Source organism: Mixophyes fleayi, chromosome 5 (assembly GCF_038048845.1).
Source record: "Mixophyes fleayi isolate aMixFle1 chromosome 5, aMixFle1.hap1, whole genome shotgun sequence".
Classification (NCBI taxonomy): Eukaryota; Metazoa; Chordata; class Amphibia; order Anura; family Limnodynastidae; genus Mixophyes; species Mixophyes fleayi.
In genome coordinates, this window is record NC_134406.1 from 175,475,058 (window position 1) to 175,498,077 (window position 23,020).

A 23,020-nucleotide genomic window follows, 5' to 3' on the forward strand; every position below is an offset into this window, starting at 1 on the left:
ATGACAGTCACTGATGTAAAGATAGTCAATTTCTAATGCCACTGTATGAGGTGTGCTAGCTAACCATATGGAGCTCGTTGAACAGAAGTAATACTGTTTGCGATTCAACAGATAGACAGGATTAAGTGGAATTGCGTGTAACGATACAGTTCACCAGATAACAAATCAAATAGGTGGGAGCGTACCAGAAAGTAAAATAAAACCAGCTTATCTGTATCAGGGTCTCCGACAGGAAATCTCAGCTCCGTCTGGTGTGTCAGGAACAGGCAAAACAGCAACTCTTTTCTGAATCAAGCGCCTGTATCTCTCTTTCCAGCTAAAACATATCCAGCTTGTTGTAGCGGATTAAAATCTTCATTGTAGGTCTATACTTTCTGTGTCCGCCCCACTTAAAGCTTGCTGATCTCGGGGTCCCCAGCACCTCCAGATCGATCCTGATAGCAGAACAACGAGCTGGCTGAATCTCATTTCTCATTTAATATTTACAACAATACCTCAGATTATCCCAATAATATTTGAATACCATGCTACTGAGCAATATTTTACTGTGTCTAAAATATTGCAGCAAAGAGTGAAACATTTTGATGCTACCCATTATTCAGTCCTTAGGGGACAAATTATGTTTATTTGTTGTCCCTAAAAATATGGAATATGCATAATTTTCTGCACCTTAGTAACTACCTATGCACTGTAGAAAATTGCGCTAATATTAGGAGCCGAGCTATGATAAGAAAATCCTACTGCTAACAGACTGCCGTTAGTCTTAGTGACACACTAAACAGTAATCGCCTTATAGAAGATTAGCGAAGAATTAACCAAAGGACACACAGAGGACAGTACTACTTGTTAACCCAAATACACTTAGCAAAAATAATTAATATTTGTAGAATTGAAGGTCCAAATACAAACTATTTTACTAAAGAAACAATTTTAATTATATGTTTAGTAGTCATTTGCAGTATACTGTCCTAAAATAAGTAATGACTTCAAAGGGTTTTACCATCAATTATTTAATTCCACCTAGGTTCAATCATTTAGAAAATCGGTGGGCAAGGGGAGCAGAATATGATTTCCTGATAGGGGGATAGAGTTATATTATTTGTAAGTATACTTGTTTAATAAGAACTAAGAAGCAAAAAACAGCGCTATAAATTCGATTAGATTAATAATGCTCTAAATCATAGCTTATATAGCAGAATTCATATGTAAAACACATACAATTGGTTTATAAAATATATTTAATATAGGTAATAGTTAAAACAACAATGCTAAATATTCAGAATAGATGAATGATTCACAAATAATCATGGATAATTAAAAAAAATAAGTCAGGCATACATATCTAAACCTTTTATTTTGTAGTTTTAAACATGACCTCTAACTAGGAACATAAAATGTCCCATAATGTCTCACAGAGAGCAGAAAAGCAGATAGCCTGCACAGTACTTAGCTACTGAGACTGCTGGGAAGGATAGAACACCATACTTGTCGACTCTTTAGTCTTAACTTCCGGGAGATCCCGGAGAGGAAATGATGTGTGAGGATGGAAGTAGGTATGGTGTAGCATATTGCATCATTTTGGCCCTGCCCCCTGTGATACAATGATCCAAAGCGGCATTTTGCAGCAGGGAGTGGGGCCAAAATGACACAAAGGGCTAGATTTACTAAGCTGCGGGTTTGAAAAAGTGGGCATGTTGCCTATAGCAACCAATCAGATTCTAGCTTTCATTTATTTAGTACCTTCTACAAAATGACATCTAGAATCTGATTGGTCGCTATAGGCAACACCCCACTTTTTCAAACCCGCAGCTTAGTAAATCTAGCCCAAAGGCTCTCATCCTGCCTGCTTCACTAGGAAGCGGGCAGGATGCAGGAGAATGGCTTCCTCTCCTGGGAGTCAGGGAGACCTACCCAGATTTTGGGAAATTTCTGGTCATTTCAGGAGAGCATAAGATATAGAACACACAACCAGTGTGAGCAGTATGTGCATGAGAGTCCAAGAGCCATGCAGAAGAGAAGAGCGATTACACCACATTTATCACTGTAGCAGATAATAAGGGCTTCCCAACCAATAGACCAGAGCCGTAAAGAGGGTGGTGCGACCACCCAGGGCACAAAGCCGAGGGGGCGCAACACCCACCCACTATAAGCAACACCCAGGTGGTCCCAGCGCTGGCTCCCTGCTTCCTGCTCTCTGCAGTGTACCCGACGTGCATATGTGACGTCAGGACACAGCATAGAGGAGCCTGCATGAAGAAAAGCAGCAGGAAGAATACATACAGAAAAAGAAGACAATAGAGCTAAGAGCAGACAGAGCAAGGAGATTGCAGAGCAAGGAGAATACAGAACAAGAAGAGGCAGGATCAGGATGCAGAAACAGGAGAAGCCCTAATGTAAGTATATTGCTGAGGGGGGGCGGGGGCTGTAAAAAAATGAGGAGAGGAGGGGCTGTAAAAAAAAACAAAACATGAGGGCAGAGAGGGGGTTGAAAAAAAAAACCCAGGAGGGGAGAGAGGGGGCAGTAAAGATAAGAGGCGGGTGATGCGGCTGTAAAGGATGGGATAAAGAGGGGCTGTAAAGAACAGAGGGGCGGAGGAGGCCGTAAAAAACCATGGTAGGGGGAGAGGCGACATAATAAGTAATTAATTCTAAATAATAAATAAGTATTATATTCAAAAAGGCAGTAATAATAATCTTTATTAAATGTGGTGGAAATTTGTGTGCCATAAATTTGATTTTGGGCTAGTGGGAGAAATAGGCCTTTGTATTTAATGAGAATGCTATTAATGCTGGGACTGGTGAAGGGTGATATTGGTTGGTTTATTAAATGTGAATGATTTTAAGTTAATTTAATTGGGCTCGTTTGGGGTAAGGAGGCTTATTTATTAAATGTAAACACTAATGTAGGGGGAAGGAGACATAATTTTTAAATGCAGGTGCTATTTAATTAAATGTTGGGGCTATATGGGGGAGAATAAGCAATATTCATTAATTGTGAAAGGAGGGCTGTTTTCTGAACAAAAAACGCTAGTGATTTAATGTCGGACTGGTTTGGAGGTGTAGTATTTACTGCATGCTCGACTTTCCAGGAGGTGCATAGTAACTATCTCTTTTCCAAACAGGGAACCCAACATTCCAGGATCCGGCCAAGCAGATACTGCATTTAAGACATTGGCAGCAGCAATAGGTAGGAATGTCCACTCTGGCAGTGCATTCCCGCGAGTGTGCAGGAAAGGGTTGGGCGCCAGTGCTCTGTCTTGCCCAGGGCACTAAAATGTTTAGTTACGGCACTGCAATAGACTGAGCCACGAGTCTCACAGAGCAAGCTACCATACCAAAAGAGCTGGAATCCTTACAGGCTGCAAGTCTAGTCACCAAAGCTATCCAGAGGCGGTTCTAGTATAGCCAGAGAATACACTGCCAAGGGTCCTGTACAAGATGCTCTTATGAATTTTGACAATGATCAAGCAACTATAATGATGTATTCCAACCTAGAGCATAAAGCTGGGTACACACTACACTGTTTTCAGCCAATAATCGGGCCAATCAGACGATAAACGACTGATTGGCCCGATATCACAGTAGTGTGTACACTGGAATGATGAACGATCTTCGTTCCAAAGCACAGACCATCGTTTGAACGGATTGGTCGTAATGCTTAAAAAATCTTGTTCAGTTATGAACAATGTCGATCCAATTCTGCAGTGTGTATGCAGAATTGGACAGACATTGCTTGAAACAGCACTTACCTGTCACTGGAAGTGTGCTGTTATCTTCCCTCTGTATCCTGCTGCAGACCCTGCTAGTACTTCTAGCTTTCATTTTCAGAACGCAGAGGCTGCACGTAGGGGATGGGGAGGGTGACCTTTGTGCTGATGGTGACCTTTGAGCTGTGTGTGCACCCAGACTTCCAGGCAGCAGCAGAGCTCCATGCAGGCTGAGCGTGTCCAGAGTGCAGTAAAAGCGACAGGCTGATGGTCATGACAGATGAACAGCAGACATCTGAAGGTGATTGCTATAGTGTGTATACACATATCGGCATGCTGATCAGGTCTTTTTTTTTCTTTTTCTGTCGTTAGTGAATCGCTAATCGTTACCTTTTCCTGCAGTGTGTACCCAGCCTAAGTTGTTATTGAAAAATAATATCTCTTTACTAAGTGTCCATGAGTAGCTAATGATAGATTATCCTGTTGATTGGGTTATGCAAATGAAGAGCGCTCAAACTCTCCAAATGTAACATGCAGCTCCTCTGAATATGTTACCACATGTGAACACACTGAAATCTATTGAGACGACTAACGCTACAGTACACTGTGCTTTCAATAAAGTTTTGTATACTGAAGTAAAACAAAAAGGAGGACATGGTGTGGTTAGTCAGATATTTTACATGCAGGATAAAAGAGAAACAAACAGAACATTAAAACGGTCCATACACACAGTGGTTTGTTTGTCGGGAATGATCAAATACCAAATCAGAACTGGTGGGGAATACAGTCAGTCAATGACTGTGATCTATGTGCTATCATCTGCTAACCACACTAATAGGCCCTGTGTAATTTAGCCGCTTGGCACCAAGATTGAAGCCATCTAATCTTGATATCTACATGGGAAGGTAAATTGGACAAAAATCAGTGTGCCTGTTCAAGAACATGTAATTATTTCAAAAATGCATAAATTCATAAAATGAACAGTAGATTTTGTTTCATGTTTTTTAAGCATGTTCTTGCTTCTTTCTCTCTACCTTTTTACTTTTTCTTTGGATTCAAACAGAAAAGCAGCAAAGAAGGAAGACCGAAAAAAGTTGAATATTAAAAAACACAATTCACTAAGTATGTTAAAAGAAAGGACTTCCATACTGGTGTGCCTTAACTTTTAATAAGGCAAATAACATCCTATCATGATCAGAGTCATGTATAAACATGTTGTACTATCCTGGTTGTATATAATTATGGCTAGCTTGACTGCAAGAGACTTCAATGACTTTGTTAGAATGTGTTTAGCAGAAACTTCAGTGACCAAAACAGCTCAACTTGGCAATGTATTGCGAACAACAGTTTCTAAGATGACGTCAACATGGAACTATTAGGGGAAAACATCAAAGGGCAACAGTGTGTGGAAGTGGATACTCTGGATTTGTGATATTCATGCATTAATTCAAAATGTAAGTTTACTTTAAATTTCAACCTGAGGTGCGAGCAGACAGATTCATCAAAAACAGTCCAACAAGAGCTCCAGAAAGACAGAATAGACGGATTGCAGTATATACACCACTCTTCACACCGGTCAATGCATATTTGCGCGTTCAGTGGTGCAGAGAGCACAGGCACTATACTACCAAGCAGTGGAAGTAATTGATATGGTCAAATGAATCATCCTTTATCATGATATCAGCAAACGGACGTGCACCTGTGGCACCAAACTAAACAACTCTACAGTCCCGAGTACTTGTTTTCAACAGTAAAGGGTTTTTGTAATGTTGAGGGGAGCATTTTCTTGGCATGGTTTGGGTGCAGAGATTCCCTTAGAATGCAGGTCAATACTAATGACTTCTTAATTGTGATCATCTTGACCCCATGTTGTAGCATTTCTTTCCTTATGGTAGGATTGTACTACAGGATAACAAGGTCCCATCTACAGAGCATGTGTGGTCACCCAATGGTTTGATGAGCATGACACAGATGTGATCCATATGTCTTCTCAGTCACAAGATCTGAACCTAATAAAGCATTTATGGGTTATTCTGGAATGATACGTGGGACAGCATTTTTCCAACCATCAAAGAGGCATCAGCTGATTGACATTTTTGTGGAAGAGTAGTGCTACAAGCCTTCAACACAACTACAGACATAGGTACACGTAATGTACGGTGCAAACAACCCCTACTAGCCGCACATGGTGACTCTATTAAGTGACTTCAAATTGGTGCGTCCATTTGATGTCCACTATCTTTATGTCGTTTGTTTAGATTGGGAATCAATGACCGGAGACAGCATCAGAATGTGGATAATTGTAGTTATTGCAAGACTGAGTTTAAATCCAAGTATATGGCTACTTATAGAAAAAAACTTGTTGTGATAACATCAAACTACTCTTTCACTTTGTACTGATTATAGCAATGTTTTAAATTCTAGTTTCCTGCCTCTCAAACTAATGAGTTAATTAACTTTTCTCTGTACCTTTAGATGAATATCTTACTGATGAAATACATTATACACATGGATGTAACAACAAGAAATGCACCTCTCTGGCAAACTGCAACATGGATTAGCAAATTGGATTGTATAGGACAAGAGCAGGAGACCGCCAGTTCTAGTCCGGTGCAAAATTTAAGGCTTTTTACAGAGTGAAAATGATCACTTCCACACAGCATGGACTGTCCCTTAATATATGAAAATATGGATATTTAATTATAAGGTGGACTAGTTCCCATTTTCTACATGTTGGTAATGTTCTTCCTCCGGTAATCCAATCTATACTAAGACTCACATTGCGCTTTCACGTGTCTCATATGTAAAGAAATAAATCCTGCCACCAAAATATTAGACAGTGTTTAGTATACAATAAAATTGATACCAAAAATGTATCTTTGGTTTAAAGGGATGTCTAATTATAGCACATATTTCACTACCATCCCTTTCCCCATTGATTAAGACAATGGTGCTACTGCTCCAGATAGGTTGTACACTGTTTACCTGACAGTGGTACCTGTAACTTGTGTAGAGATCTGTCCATGGTAATGGAACAAGCAGTGGCATTCCAATACCACTGACAGGGTGTACATAACCTCCAATCACTGTTGCTCTAAAGTCTGTTCAAGGGGCACAGGATCTAAAGAATGGCAGGGTTCCAATGGGTTCACTTGGTTCGCCAAGTGAAGATTTGCAGCGTCATGTGCCTTTTTTGTGTGATTGCACAAGAGGTACATAAATCTATGCATCAATATGGTCTGTGAGGATGAAAATTTTTGCATCTTCTGATGAAAGGAGCTTGACAAACAAGTGTAACATTTACTGAATGCAGCCTAAGTACACTTATGCTCCTGCTACTGCTCCTACTTCAAAGAAATGACATTATGGGGGAATTCAATTCTGCCACGAGTAACGTGGCGCTAAATCTATTATCATTAATACGGTAATTTTAACCCTGATTTCTGCACGTGGCTCCCTGAGCTGTGAGCAAAAACCAGCATTAAAGATTAACGTATTAATGATAATAATGAGCACTATTACCGTAATATCACAGGCCACATTACTTTCGGCAGCAACGCGGCCAAATTAATTCCACCCTATGAGACAAGATATTTAAATGCGGTTGTTTCAAAACCTCTTTCTTGTCCCAAAGGGATTGTGTTTTTTTTTTTTTTTTACATATTCTCAGAAGAGGCGGAGATTAGGCCTCTGCTTATACTGATAATTGGACAACTTTTGCACTTTCTTACTTTACTTTCTACAGGGAAGTGTATTTTTGGGTGCATTTCAACCAATAAAACAAAAACAGTTGTGACACATATCATAAGTATAGTCTCAATGTCCCCTAATTATCAGAAGTAATTTAAGACATGAATGAGGCTGGAACCAGCAGTGTTTTAAAAGAAAATCAGAACACTTCAATTAATGAAGACAGTTGTCATAAAGTTCTAGTAGGCTTGACTTTGCGGTGGCATTGTTACTCCTGTCACCAGCACTGTGGCTCATTGGTTAGTACTTCTGCCTCACAGCACTGGGTCATGAGCTTGATTCTTGTGTGGAGTTTGTGTGGGTGTCCTCTGCTAGATTTATTGGCCGATGACAAAATTTACCTTAGTCTGTGTGTGTATGTTAGGGAATTTAGAATCTAAGCTCCAATGGGACAGGGACTGAATCGGTATTCTATGAACAGCAATGTGTAATTGGTAGCAGCATATAAATAAATGATGATGATGATATGTATTTCTATCTGGACCTACCATTTTGCAAAAGTACATTTCTGGAGGCAGTGCCAAAAAATGTATAGAAAGTGCCATGCAGACAAACAGGTGCATTTTTCAGGGACATTGTAAACAAGGCTTACTGCTTAATTCATAATGAGAGGTCCTCTACTACAGTTACATGTTTTTATAGTCATATTTATATAAAAAAAATAACATTGATTTTAGAGCTCAGTTGATATAAAAAATATAATAGATGCAGAAAAACAAACCAGTGATGGCGTAACAATGATTCAAAGCGACCAAATGGTAATTTCTGGTCATTTTGGTGCCATTTTTCAAGCCCAGAGCCATTTGGGAACAGAAACAATTATATTCAAAGCAGATTAACTTCCTCTATAAATAGTGGTGTTAAATGTCCCATGATCATATAACCTAGACACCTACAACCTATGACACTACAAGCGCTGTGTGACTACTAGTTCCAGCATGCCCTGCTTGTCTATTCCAGGGTATGCTGGGACTTGTAGCTCCACACCAGCTGGAGAAAGACGCCCAGTTTACCTCTGATTTAAGCCTTCAAAATACCTGTTAATTATTATTCAGTCTATACAATTGCCAACTGCAGTCCAGAATAGAAAATGGCCTTACCACAGCCTCATATTTAAAATGAGCGTTTAAAAAGAAGTTGTACTTAGAAACATCAAAACACATTCAATACAATAGTTGTATACATATATGTGCTTAGTTTGTCTGTAACCGTGAATATTCACACACACAGAGGTCATCTTGAGGCACTTGTGCATTGTGGAGACAGTCTATATAATAATAATGTGAATGGACTTAAAGTACAATACGCCATCACTCCTTATATCTCACCTGGTCCTGAAATCGGGGTATCTGTTTGTTTAGCTGCCAAGTCACGTGATTTGCTCCTCGGTTCCCTGGTTCCACTGAGTGTGTGAGACTCGTCTCTGTGGTAACAGCAGTCAGTGGTGGGTGGGAGGGACCAAGGTGGCTGCGAAGCTGATGACGTCAGAAGAACGAAACAAGAAAAAAAAAAAAAAAGAAGAGGCCGAATAAATGCCTCTGACTGACACTTCTGGTTTGGCCACAGAGCTTTGTATGGAAAGTGACGGATCAGCTCATTCAGGGCGGGAGCAATGCTGTGACCATGGCGACTGGGATAACGAATAGTGCAGAGTGACAGCTGAGCTTCCTCTGTAAATTATGGAGGGTAAACAAAGCATTTAATTGTGGCACCCTGTATTTATTATAGCAAGTACTACCACACGAGGTGTCTCTATTTCACTGATATCCACCTAAATCTTTAAATTGAAATTGCCAATTTTAGTGCAGTGTATACAATTTTTATATAAACTATTTCAAGTTTAATTCCAGAAACAGGGTTAGTTTCTCAAATATCCTCTGACAGAAATGACTTAGGCACCTACCAAGCGATAAAACCAATTTACACATTTTAGATGAGATGATCATAATATTTTGTCCTTACTTTAGGTCTTATCTTAAAAAATAAAAATAAGATGATTGTCTATTTGCTTTAAACAATGAGAGAAACCTGCCAGTAACTAGTGGTTTAATAACCTCTGTTACATGATGGCCTATTTATCAACGCTTTCCCCCTGTTTAATTCCCGAAAAAACAACAGTTTTCGTGGATTAATCACTAATTTGCTATTCATGATTGTAGCATCGCTGCTTTGCATCTCTTATCATTTTACTGAGCACCCCCCATAACAGTGTATGGGGAGCGCTCAGTAATGCTGTTTAACAATGTACGAAATTAACTTTTCAATTGTGTTAATGTAAGCCAGCTCATACATTACATGCGTACATTAACATAATTGAAAAGTTTCACCGTCGGCAGCTCTGCTCTGAAGAGCAGAGCTGGACAGCGCATGTGTGGAGGGATCATGTGATCCCTCCCTTTTACATGACCCACCGTCTTTCAGTCCAGATCTCTGTGCGCATGCCCGAGCTTTTTTCTCAGGCGTTACATGAGGATGTCACACCCGACATTCAGTGCGGACGGAGCATGGAGGAGGAGTGCTGATGCCGCGAACAGGTGACTCTGGAAACTGTCGAACCACACCATAGAACACATTGAGTGAGTTGGTCGGAAAGGTAGTATCGGCAGAAATCCGGAATACCAAGGCCCCCTCCCTACGGGGATCTCTGAAGGACATTAAGTCGGACCCGGGGCTGTTTGCCCAACCTGATAAATTTAGTGACATAGAATTGGAGGAATTTAAAAACGTAGGGTGGGATACGGAAGGGGAGGGTTTGAAAATGATAAAGCAATCTGGAGAGGATATTAATTTTAATGGCATTAATGTGGCCAATCCAAGATATATAAAGCTGTGACCAAACTGTAAGATCTAACTAAGGTCAAGGAGATGGGGAAAATTTGCTTGAAAAAGGTGGCAGTAATGTTTAGCAATAAAAACCCCCAGATACTTGATTTTTTGGAAATTGAAAGGAACGCTCCAGGAGTATCTTGTCAGAGTGAGAAACATTAAATCCAAAACCTCAGTCTTGTCCGAGTTGATTTTGTAGCCCGAAAAGTGGCTATATACGTCCATCTCGGCCAAGAGGGGTGGTATAGAAGTGGTAGGATGGGTGATGGACAGTAGGGTGTCATCAGCATAGAGCACAATTTTATGAGGGGCCCACAGGTATATCAGTTATCTACTGGTTGGCCCGGATCCTGGTGGCCAAAGGCTCAATGATGAGAGCAAATATAAGTGGAGAGAGTGGGCAATGTTGGCGTGTGCCATTCAGAAGGGTACCGAAGTCAGACCATTTGCAGAAATAGCAGCCTAGGGAGAGCGATATAGAGCCAAGATGCCTTTCAAAAACCTGCCTGAGAATCCCATCGGTCTGAGCACCCCATCCATAAAAGACCAGGAGATGTGGTCGAATGCCATGAGAAGAGAAGGAAGGTTATCGCAATGAATCGCATGTATCAGATAGATGGCCCATCTAATATTATCGGGGGCTTGATGCCCTGGAATGAAACCCATCTGGTCGGGATGGATGAGGGCATGGAAGAGCGGGTTCAACCTGGAGGCCAAAATGTTTGCATTTAATTTCAAATCAACATTGAGGAATGAAATAGGACTCTAGCTTGCTCAAAGAGAGTGGTCTTTCCCTGGTTTTGGGATAACAATTATGCTAACCCTAGTGGTGGTAGAATCAAAGGTAGCCCCCTTGAGCACTTCATTAAAAATTTTTGTTAAGTGCAGACCAAGGACCCCAGCAAACTTTTTGTAATACTGAGGGGTGAGACCATCAGGACCCGGAGTCGACAAAGCCTTCAAGGACTTATAGCCGCCAGGAGCTCAGGCAGGGAGATATCTGCATTCAGAGAAGACTGCAGTGTTAGGGTGGTTTTAACAAAACCGCACCCTTCTCTTGGCACTTTTGTCACCTTCTGTTGCAAGAATACCCAGTAGACATCAGCAACACGAAACTTCTTGTTTTCAATCAAACATATTTATTGTTGGCATCACAATAAATAACACTTCTGTCAGGATGACACCAGCAAGCAATACCTTTACTTGCACCTCCTGGTGACCCTAAACACTAACTAGACATAGCCCAGCTCACTACTGACTGGCCAACTAGTTCAGCATCAGTCACCACTAACCATAGCACAACTCAGAATTAAATACAGATGTCTCCTCCCACAGGCTTGGATGACTGACAGGCGACACTCCCACCTTGTCTTTAAAGGATGGCTCCTCAGGCGTTCTGTAACGCCTAATCAGCACAGCCATCCCTATCAGCTCTGTGGATACAAATACGTTAAAGCATGCAAGTAAATTACTTTTTACATTTACTTTACCACATGTCTCTGACCTGTACATTACTGAACCTGTATATAACTTGGTCTGCAGCCTTTTACCTGCAGACAGTTAGCACCATAGCTAATTCCACTATTAGAGGCCTGTGGAAAACCACTCCCGTTGCTACAATATATAATATAATATATATATATATATATATATATATATATATATATATATATATACTGTAGCTTATGTAACTCTTACGCATCCTATTATTTTTATAACCAGCTTTAATTCAACTTCCATTTTGTGTGGATTGATTATCCATATCAGTCAGTTTAGACATGGAGGCAATATTGAGATACCCGGACGCACAGGTGGAATGTACTATGACTTAGGTGTTGGATATATACCATCAGGAGGTTTGATGGTAGGTGATGACCAAGGATATTCTCCGTTGAGGTGAGGAGCTGCAAGGAGATGTGTACATCCTAAATGGCTGCTAGGCCACGCCCCCACATTATTATTATTATCCTTTGTAAGAAACCACAACATTTCCGCAGTGCCGTACACAATGCAAACAGTAGGGTAAAACCCTACAGAACAATAAACGAATAATGACAAGACTTCAGAGACTCTAGGCATGGTTATTGTAGTGAAGTTGGATAGAAGAATAGGTATTGAGACAGGAGGAAAGAGGGCCCTGCTCGTAAGAGCTTACATCCTAAGGGAGGGTAGACAGACATCAGACTCAAAGAGGAGTCAGTAGAGGGGAGGTGTGAAAAAAATGGGCCAGGAAAAGAGAGGATATTAGAATGAGCGGAAAAGATGAAGAGAGAGTTGGATGACTGGTAGGCTTTGAGGAACAGCTTTAAGTGCCCGTTTGAAGGAGTATAAGTTAGGGGACAGACAGCTGGAGCGAGGGAGGTCGTTCCAGTAAAGATGGGAAGCACTGGAGAAATCTTGGATTCTGGAATGGGATGAGGTGATCAGAGTAGAGGAGAAGCGGGGGAGGGAGTATGAATGGAGAAGAGGTTAGAGATATAGGGGCAATTGAGTTGGAGAGATCATTGTATGTGATGGTGATGAGTTTGAACAGGATTCTGTAGGGAAAGGGAAGCCAGTGTAAGGCAAGACTAGAGAGGGGAGGAAGAAGAAGAGCAGAGTGAAAGGAAGATAAGTCTTGCAGCCGCGTTGAGTATAGAATGAAGGTTTCAAGGTGAAAGTGGTGGAGGCCAGTAAGGAGAAGGTTACAGTAATCAAGATGGGAGATAAGTGCATGGATGATAGTTTTGGTGGCATCCTGAAATAGGAGGGGCTGGATGTGGGCGAAATTGGAAGCGACAGGATTGAGCAAGGGATTGAATGTGGGGGGCAAAAGAGAGGGATGAGTCGAGGATGTTGCCCAGGCAGTGGAGTTGGGTGACAGAGGAGATGGCGGTGTTAACCGAGATTGAAAGGTCAAGGTGGGATGAGAATCTTGAAGGAGGGAAGACAATGAGTTCAGTTTCAGCAATATTAATTTTGAGAAAGCATGAGGACCTCCAAGAGGAGATGGCAGAGAGACAGATACACGAGAGTGGAGAGGGGAGGAAAAATCAGGAGAATAGATGTAGAGTTCAATGTCATCAGTGTATAGGTGATACTGAAGATCGAAGTAAGAGATGAAAGCATTCCAGGGAGGTAGTATAGAAAAGAGTAGAGGGCCAAGAACAGAGCCCTGAGGGACACCTACAGGGAGTGGGGAGGGTGGGGGTGAACCAGACGTGGATACAGAGAAGGAGCGGTTAGCAAGGTATAAGGTGAACCAGACGAGGACAGAATCAGAGGGTCCAAGAGAGATGGGTTTACATCAGGAGAGGGTGGTCCACAGTGTCAGAGGCCATAGAGAGGTCCAGGAGGATGAGTAGGAAGAAGTGACCCCTAGATTTAGCTGATAGAAGATCACTAGTAACTTTGGTCAGGGTGGTTTTAGTGGAGTGGAGGGGGTCGGAAACCGGATTGGTACCCTTGAAATTGAATTAAAGTGTATGTTAAAGATACAATGCTGAGAAAGAGTACGCTGTTCATGTCATTCAAGAGTGATGCGATTAGCTTTCATCCAGAAGACATCCATGCCACCGACGAGCTAGCCCCGAGAGGGTGCATTGCACCCTGATATTTACAGCTCACAGAGAGGCCTATTGAATTTGTTGTTTTCTTTTTGTTTTTTTTAGTAATGCACTAGTCCTCTGGTTATATTTTTTGCTTTACTACATAGTGCCTTGTACCACTTGATTCACTAACTCTTTAAGTTCCTGCCCCAGATTAAACTCTAATTGTTTGTCAGAGTGTAGTGCAAGACTGGAGGACTCCTTTCAGAGAGCTGGCAAGAATCAGTAAGTGTATTACTAGGTACCATATAAGGCTGTACATATCAGACTTTGGATACATATATGGATGTGCATATCATGCTTTGGATTGAGATAAATCTGTACATACCAGGTTTTGGATCCATATCTGGCTGTGCGTATCTAGTGTTGGATACAGATATGAATGTGCATATCAGGCTTTGAAATGAGATATGGCTATTCATATCAGACTTTGGGGCCTAATGTGGTTCTTTATCAGGCTTTGGATCCAGATATGACTTGGCATATCAGGCTTTTACACTAGGTATTTCTTGCATATTTTTTTGTACCCTTGCTCTAAATTAGAAGTGTTATTTCAAGCATTTTTTTTTAATCATGTTTGCATACCTGTACTTTAGGTGGGACAGTCCCGTTTTGAGGGCTCTGTCCCACCATCTTGATTGGTGGAAAAGTTGGAAGGTATTCTGGCAATGAAAGGATTTGGAAGTGAAGGAGAGAACAGACAGCCTAGTGCTTCAAAAGCGCTAGGCACGCCCCCATGTGTTTGTCAATGTCCACATGGGGACATGTGTGCGTTTTCACACCCCTGTCTGGATGCTGCCTACCCAAATGTTGGGAGGTATGCTTTTGATTTTTAGAGCGCTAATATGTTGGTGAGTGTTCTCAAAGAAGTCATTTCCATTAAAAACAAACGCATAAGTTAAAGGTAAAGTGGATATAAATTATATATTTGGATAAAAAAAACTGAAATAAGTTTTTATTATACTGAATATTTTTTTTATTATAAATGTTTTTGGTTGTCCCTTTTTGTCATTGATTATTTTGCATACTTTTTCCATGTAGTACAGCTGGAATAACTTTCTATTTTGTTGTGAGAAAGTAGAGGTAAGCGCTTTGGGGGAAAGCAAAATACTAAGGTATTAGGTAAGGATCAGAGAGAGCAGGAATTGAACATCTGGATGGTGAGAGCAGAGCAAGGAAATAAAGAGAGACAACAAGTATATTAATAACCAAGTCACAATGTCCAGGAATGTGAACTAAAAAGTACAGTGCAGGTTGCAGCAGGTGAAGTTAGTTATTGGCAGGTATCAGAATATTGTTCACTGTAGGCCTGATTTAATAATGAAGGCAAATCCCGATACGTGCCGTATTTTGCATATAATTGCTCTGCGCATGTCCAGAAACAAACCAGCATGCAAGTGAACGCAAGTGCATGCAATAAATCTTCAAACGCAAATTACACTTACTACTGCCTATGACTTCAAAGGTGAAATGGGGGAAGGCTGAGGTATAGTTATGGCTTTCCCAAACAGATGTGGGCGATTTAAGTTTGGACGTACTCAGAAGTACGCTCCTTTTCAGATGTAAAGTTGGCATCTGCTCCAGGGCGGGTGTAGGTGACGGATGGTAGTGATGATCAAACGCGGCATTCACTATCACAATCTAATGGGATAATTGACAAATCCCCTGCACACCTGACACCACTCATTTTAGCAAAATAACATAAGATCATGGCAGGTGGACGCTGTTGTATAATTTCAGTTGAAAATAAATTAAACTGCTTACTTGAAAGAGGTAGGTGAAACCTTCGCATGTGCATCTCAGTAGCAACAAACCTATTTTCCTGCAAAAGCATGGCATTCGATAGCATGTGAGAATACTTTAAATTGTCCCGCTGTCCCTTTTTTAAAATAACCTTCAAAGTGAGACTTATAAAATACCCCTAATAAATTCACAATTTGCAGTGCAGTATATGGCATACTTGCCAACTCTCCTGGAATGTCCGTGAGACTCCCGAAATCTGGGTCGGTCTCCTGGACTCCCGGGAGAGCAGGCAAGTCTCCCACATCCCGCTATTTGCTGGCGAAAATGACGCGATTGGCCGCGCCCCGCTACATAGTCATGCCCCTCTCCCGGACTGCACTGCCTGAAAGTAGGCAAGTATGGTAATTGTTTCAAATGTTTAGACATAGTTGCATACATTGGGCAATGTGTTTTTTTTTGTTTTAAAATGTTAGGACTGTGTTGCCTATGTGATGCAGTTTATACATGGTTGCATACATTATAATTTTTTTTTCATGTTTCAAAAACCACATTTCATACTTTTTTGTACTGCTTTTTTTATTTTTTTGACACACAATATTAAAAAGTTTACATATTTGTACAGACCAAGCTTTGTTAGCTGGCAGTATGTTTTGTCTATAATATGTAATTTCAAAGGGGATTACAATCTACAATGCATAAGGGAATTTTTTCCACAATATTGTCAGCCATGGGAGGAAGAGGACCTTTATCCTAGTCCTGGATTCACAAGATTATTCAGCCTTCAGGGCATATGCAAATTCATCTTACTTTACATGTAAGTACCTTTTGGGTTGGCTAAAAATGTAATGCTTAAAATAATTGGACAAATAACTAAGGAAACCATTTATTTTTAAAAATGGTGTATTGAGTGGAGCAAACAGGCAAAAATAGTGACACGCACAAAAACATGGGTGAAAGGAAACAAAATCATTTGGTCTTGCGGCCTCGTTTGCCCGCTGGCACAACATTCCCTGTGCTGCTGGATGTTATCTGCTGCTCGGCTGACCCAGAGGCAGATATCACTAGGACTGGATGGGGCAGCAGATGTCACTGGGGCGGGAAGTTAAAATGTGGTAGATGGTAAGGAGAGTAAACAGGTGGCACAGAGGCAGGAGGGGCAACATTTGACATATGGGAAGTTGGGGCAGCAAGTGGCATAAGGTAAGGAGAGTAGCAATGTAGCAGATGGGACAGAGAGACAAAAGGAGGCACCAGAGGCAGTTAGTTAAACTGATGGATTCTGAATATAAGAAACTATTGCATTGATCAATCTCTCCCATGTTGAATGGGCAATGCTTAGTGGCCTGAGTCATTAAGGAGAGCAAGGCAAAAAAAGGATTAAATTTGATCTTGGACAAAACCATGTTACAATGCAAGGGGTGCAAATTAGTTTCTACCCCAACTATGGGGGGTATTCATAACTGCAAGTTGTATATTTCAAGGCTTCAATTCCATTTTTATCGCTACTTTTTTTTTCATGAAATGGTCCTCTCGCACTCCAGTAGTAGGTCTATTGAAAGTATAGGGTGTGTGAGAGGCAGCCGTGTTAAAAGCTATTTAATTGTTTTTTAACCTCGGCGCGTTAAACAGGCAAATATACTGTTTTATTTTGTACCTCTTTGAGGTGTGATAAAAATAAAAAGCCTCTGAAAACTATTTGAAATCATGTAATAATGAGAAAAAAGATAAACTATTGTTTATCACTAATGCCTAACATGTACAAGTTGATTTTATTTTGAAAAAATAATGAAATAAAAAGTCTCAGTTGTAAAAAGGGAAGTCAAGATTCATTTATTAAACACAGGCATATTTACATTGATGGTGAGGATGTTTATATTTATTTAGTCACAACATTATAGTCTGATGAATAGATAGTGCATGTATTCTGATATGAAATCTACCTGGTGGGAATTGTTGTGCGATTGGGGGGAAGCTCTCCCCATTATCAATGCACCCTACGCCCTGCACTATTTGATCATCTATGCAGGCCAATGCCGTGCACTTTAGAGTACTTAGGCCTAAAGATACCATGGGACCAGTGCTTGTGCTCCTGCCATGTATTCGGTGGGCTCTCAGTTTGTCCTTAAGGCTTGCCAGCTGTGTGAAATGTTCAAAGTAAAGAACAGAGCAATGAACAGTCATGGCCAAAAGTTTTGAGAGTGACACAAGTATTGGTTTTCACAAAGTTTGCTACTTTAGTGTTTTTAGACCTTTTTGTCAGATGTTGCTATGGTATACTGAAGTAAAATTACAAGCATTTCATAAGTGTCAAGGGCTTTTATTGACAATTACATTAAGTTTATGCAAAGAGTCAATATTTGCAGTGTTGACCCTTCTTTTTGAAGACCTCTGCAATTTACGCTGACATGCTGTCAATCAACTTCTAGGCCACATACTGACTGATGGTCGCTCATTCTTGCCTAAATCAATGCTTGGAGTTTGTCAGAATTTGTGGGCTTTTGTTTGTTCATTCGTCTCTTGAGGATTGACCACAATTTCTCAATGGGATTAAGGTCTGGGAAGTTTCCTGGCCATGGACTCAAAATTTCGATGTTTTGATCCCCAAGCCACCTAGTTATCAATTTTGACTTATGGCAAGGTGCTCGATCATGCTGGAAAATACATTGTTCGTCAACAAACTGTTCTTGGATGGTTGGGAGAAGTTGCTCTTGGAGGATGTTTTGGTACCATTCTTTATTCTTGGCTGTGTTCTTAGGCACAAAATTGTGAGTGAGCCCACTCCCTTGGCTGAGAAGCAACCCCACACATGAATGGTCTCTGGATGCTTTGCTGTTGGCATGACACAGAACTGATGGTAGCACTCACCTTTCCTTCTCTGGACAAGTGTTTTTCGAGATGCCCCAAAGAATCTGAAAGAGGATTCATCAGAGAAAATGATTTTACCCCAGTCCTCAGCAGTCCAATCTCTGTACCTTTTGCAGAATATCAGTCTGTCCCTGATGGTTTTCCTGGAGAGAAGTGGCTTCTTTGCTGGCCTTCTTGACACCAAGCCATCCTCCAAAAGTCTTTGCCTCACTGTGCGGGCAGATGCACCAACACCTGCCTGCTGGCGTTCCTGAGCAAGCTCTGCACTGGTGGTGCCCCGATCCCGCAGCTGTATCAACTTTAGGAGACGGTCCTGGCGCTTGCTGGACATTCTTGAGCGCCCTGAAGCTTTCTTCACAACTATTGTAAAGAAGGCTTCACTATTGTGAACCTCTCTCCTTAAAGTTCTTGATGATCCGATAAATGGTTGATTTAGGTACAATCATACTAGCAGCAATATCCTTGCCTGTGAAGCCCTTTTAGTGCAAAGCAATGATGACTGCATGTGTTTCCTTGCAGATAACCATGGTTAACAGAGGAAGAGCAATGATTTCAAGCACCACCCTCCTTTTAAAGCTTCCAGTCTGTTATTCTAACACAGTCAGCATGACAGAGTGATCCCCAGCCTTGTCCTCCTTAACACTCTCACCTGTGTTATTGAGAGAATCACAGACCTGATGTCAGCTGGTCCTTTTGTGGCAGGGTGGAAATGCAGTGGAAATGTTGTTTTTGGGATAAAGTTCATTGTCATGGCAAAGAGGGACTTTGAAGTGAATTGTAATTCTTCTGATCACTCTTCATGACATTCTGGAGTATATGCAAATTGCCATCATAAAAACTGAGGCTGCAGACTTTGTGGAAAATAATATTTGTGTAATTCTCAAAACATTTGTCCATGACTATGTACTGGCAAATACAAATTTTAAATGCTGTTGCAGACAACATGTAGATATAAATGTATTGGGCATAAAGGTCACACAATACTCACAGACTGCTACACAGGCATAATATTTTTTTACATTGAAAACAAGTGGCAGTGTAAGCTTGGAAAACATTTGCTATCTCCTTTCACATCTATGTTGATATTCAAGACTTCTTGGATAATCATAACGCTTGGCATGTTTTACTCATGCCCTTTTTGCTATCTCATTAGTCCGTTCCCGTTTAGTATCTATTACATGAAGACTGAATGATGGTATGATATCTCATATCCATGATAAGTGTCAGATTCGATTGCCGTCTTTGTTGGAGTCAGTTGTTACAGAATATGTATAGTTTAAGTAGAATGTATGGTAATAATAATCCTTTGATAAATGTATATATCACTAACTGTACTTTGGTGGTATAATGAGGATACCTGTTCCAATGAGTTAATAACGACCTCCGTTGCTTTGCTTTTCTGTGTTTCAGACCTGAATTGCTACTTGACCTCCACTGCTTTGCTTCTCTGTGTGTCAGAACCGACTTGTTAGCTAACCTATCGGACCTATAGGACCCTCGAGGAGGAGGGCTAAGTAGCTGGAGAGCAGAGTTAGAAGTGGTGGAAACAGGAGGAGAGATGGCCCTGCTCAGAGGAGCGTACAATCTAAGGGGAGGGGTGGACAGACAGAGAGACGCAGGGGAGAGAGGGAGAGTAGGGGGACGGAGGCAGAAGATAAATTAGGAAGTTAAGTGGGAGACAGAAAGGCTTTAAGAAAAAGGTGAGTTTTTAGGGCCCGTTTGAAACTGGACAGATTAGGGGAAGTTCTGATGGAGGGAGGGAGCTTGTTCCAGTGGAGGGGGGCAGCGTGGGCGAAGTCTTGGATACGCGCATGGGAGGAGGTTAAAAGGGGGGAAGAGAGGCGACGGTCAGAGGCAGAACGGAGAGGGCGGGATGGAGCATGAGTAGAGAGGAGGGTGGAGATGTAGGGCGCAGTGGAGTTGGCGAGGGCCTTGTAGGTGAGTGTGAGGAGCTTAAAGAGGATTCTGAAGGGGAATGGGAGCCAGTGAAGGGCTCGGTAGAGGGGGGAGACAGAAGAGGAGCTGCGAGAAAGGAAAATAAGCCTAGCGGAAGTGTTAAGAACAGATCGAAGGGTAGCGAGATGAGAGTGGGGGAGGCCAGTGAGGAGGATGTTGCAGTAGCCCAGGCGGGAGATAATCAGAGAGTGGATAAGGCATTTGGTGGCATCTTGGGAGAGGAAGGGCCAGATGCGAGCGATGTTACACAGCTGGAAGCGGCTGGATTTAGCAAGAGAGAGGATGTGGGGGCCAAAGGAGAGAGAGGAGTCGAGGATGACACCAAGGCAGCGAAGTTGGGGGACAGGGGAGATAGAGGTGTTGACGACAGTGATGGAGAGGTCAGAAGGGGATGAGGTATGAGAGGGAGGAAAAACTATGAGCTCAGTTTTGGCAAGGTTAAGTTTGAGGAATCGAGAGGACATCTAGGAGGAGATGGCAGAGAGGCAGGCGGACACCCTAGAGATGTGGGAGGGAGAGAGATCAGGAGAGGAGAGGTATAGTTGAGTGTTGTCAGCGTAAAGTTGGTAGCTATTATGATGCCATAATAGATATTTCAGTTATGTGCTAGTTAGTGTTAGGTAAGATCTACTTTGTTGTATGTGGTGCAATGAATTCGTGAATAAAGTGTAGACACTTTTGCATTGCACCACCCCTCTTTTTTCTGTACAAAATTGCTGGCTCCTAACTATTACAGATGACCTTTTTTACGTGCTGGTAAAAAGTCCACTTTAAAAGATATACCCACTGTCACGAGCCGCGGTGGTACGCCGCATCTTGGCGTGATCTAGCAGCCAGGCACGTGCTCTCTAGTTTCTATGCTCTGTTTTTATTCTTTGGGATTATCCTTGTTGCATAGATGAAGGAGGGTGTAGGGACATCCTCCAACTCCAGGGGGAGCTCTCATGATTTAAACTGGTTCATTTATATTTTTATACATGCTTCCTGGTTTTGTTATTACCTATGCCAGTTCTAGCTAGTAATTAATTAGCAGCCTCCTGAGGCTGATTGTCAGCCCTGTTCTCCTCTGTCCTGATTGGCTCTCAGTACTATTTAAGGCAGTGAGGTCTGAGCTTCACTGCCGGTTATAGCTTCCAGTTCCCTGTCTGCTAACCTGCTCCTGTGCTGTTTGGTGTAAACCTTCTGGATTGAACTACTGTGTATGACCTTTGCCTGTTCCTGGACCTTGAACCTCTGCTTCTGACCCCGACCTATTGCTTGAACCTGGATTTTGAACCTCTGCTTGTGACCCTGATCTTACGCCTGTCTCTGGATTTAGAACCTGTGCCTGTGGCCCCTGACCTTGGTTTGTTCCTTGGAGACGTTGTCTGCTGCCGGCTGACCCTTGCCTGGACCCAACGCTGCTGTCTGCCATAGCACTCTCTTCCCGGGTTCTCCTTGGCCAGTACACATCTCACAACCCTCTGTTTGTCTGCAGCCAAATCTGTCCCCATCACTAGGGGCAACAGTGAACACCAGACTTCAGAGCAGACTCCGGGTTTTGCTGTACTGGCTGGAGGGGTTCCTAACTCCCACCCACAAAGTTCATTTAAGTCACCACCCCCTCCCACTAGATAGTACTAGAATTGTGTTGGTACCACTCACCTATACGAGCACGGCTGATCCCCTCCACATATTAACAACAGGAGAGCTTTGGAGAGTAAACATGTCTGTTTTAGTTTTATGAGCTGCAGCTCTGTGCAGTCAGTGCCTTATTTAAAAGCTCACACCATGTGTTTGTACTTCCTTTTCTCAATTACTCATCACAGAGATGATCCAGTGCACAGCAACTAAAAAGGTACTTTGTGTGCCCATATGCTTTAATGACCATATTTGTTCATTGGTCATTGAAATAATTGAAGCTCACATGGGGGAAGATTTGTTCCTAGACAAGGCATCAAAGCTAATGTAAGAGTGTGTTGAAGGTGTTATGTTAAATATGTGGCCATAAAAGTATCCATCTTCAGGTGGTAGAGGTAAAATAAATTTGTATTAAGGTTCTCCTTCAAGCATGGAACAATCATTGTGCTTCTATGCAGCATGTCTGTCATATGCCCATGGCCTGTGGAAAGACAGTTGCTAAGTAGCCCACAGTGCAAGTTTAAGTTTAGTGCTCATGGATTTCAACATAAAAAACAGTTTAATGTTATATCCTTTCTTTTAATGAAAGGTTTACGAAAAAAAAGAAAGTATGTGTCCAGAGGAAAGTATACACTCATCATGTTGTATTGTTTATTTTTGCAGGTTATGGTGGCTTTTACTAATATAAAAGAGCTTCATTCTGATTCATTCTGAGACTTGTTCTTTTGTAAAGAGATTAATTTAAAACTTGGACTTTATAACTTACATACTGAAAGCTTTTCAGACTTAAAGTGCCCTCTTTGTTGTTGAAGAGGATGCTGTTTGTTTGTATGCTTGAACCTCATTGTACCAAAATCGTTGGTAAGATTGCTTTCATTTTTATTCTTTTCCATCTTTTCTCTCTGGATTGACGAGCACAAATGGCAATCTCAATACAGTTTTCAATACTCTACATTAAATGTTACA

At 41.6% G+C, this 23,020-nt stretch overlaps 1 protein-coding gene across 7 annotated transcripts in view; it reads right to left on the reverse strand.

Annotated features, from left to right (window-relative positions):
* MAK (male germ cell associated kinase) overlaps positions 1–9,016 on the reverse strand; it is a 48,717-nt gene extending 39,701 nt beyond the window's left edge. For 3 of the 7 annotated variants that reach the window (XM_075213063.1, XM_075213060.1, XM_075213067.1), the window contains exon 1: positions 8,786–9,009. The gene's annotated coding sequence lies outside the window, so the exon portion shown is untranslated. Of the gene's footprint in view, positions 1–8,785 lie in introns of all 7 variants that reach the window. The other 4 variants (XM_075213065.1, XM_075213066.1, XM_075213061.1 and 1 more) reach the window with 4 other exon arrangements.
* Positions 9,017–23,020: the final 14,004 nt, after the last annotated feature.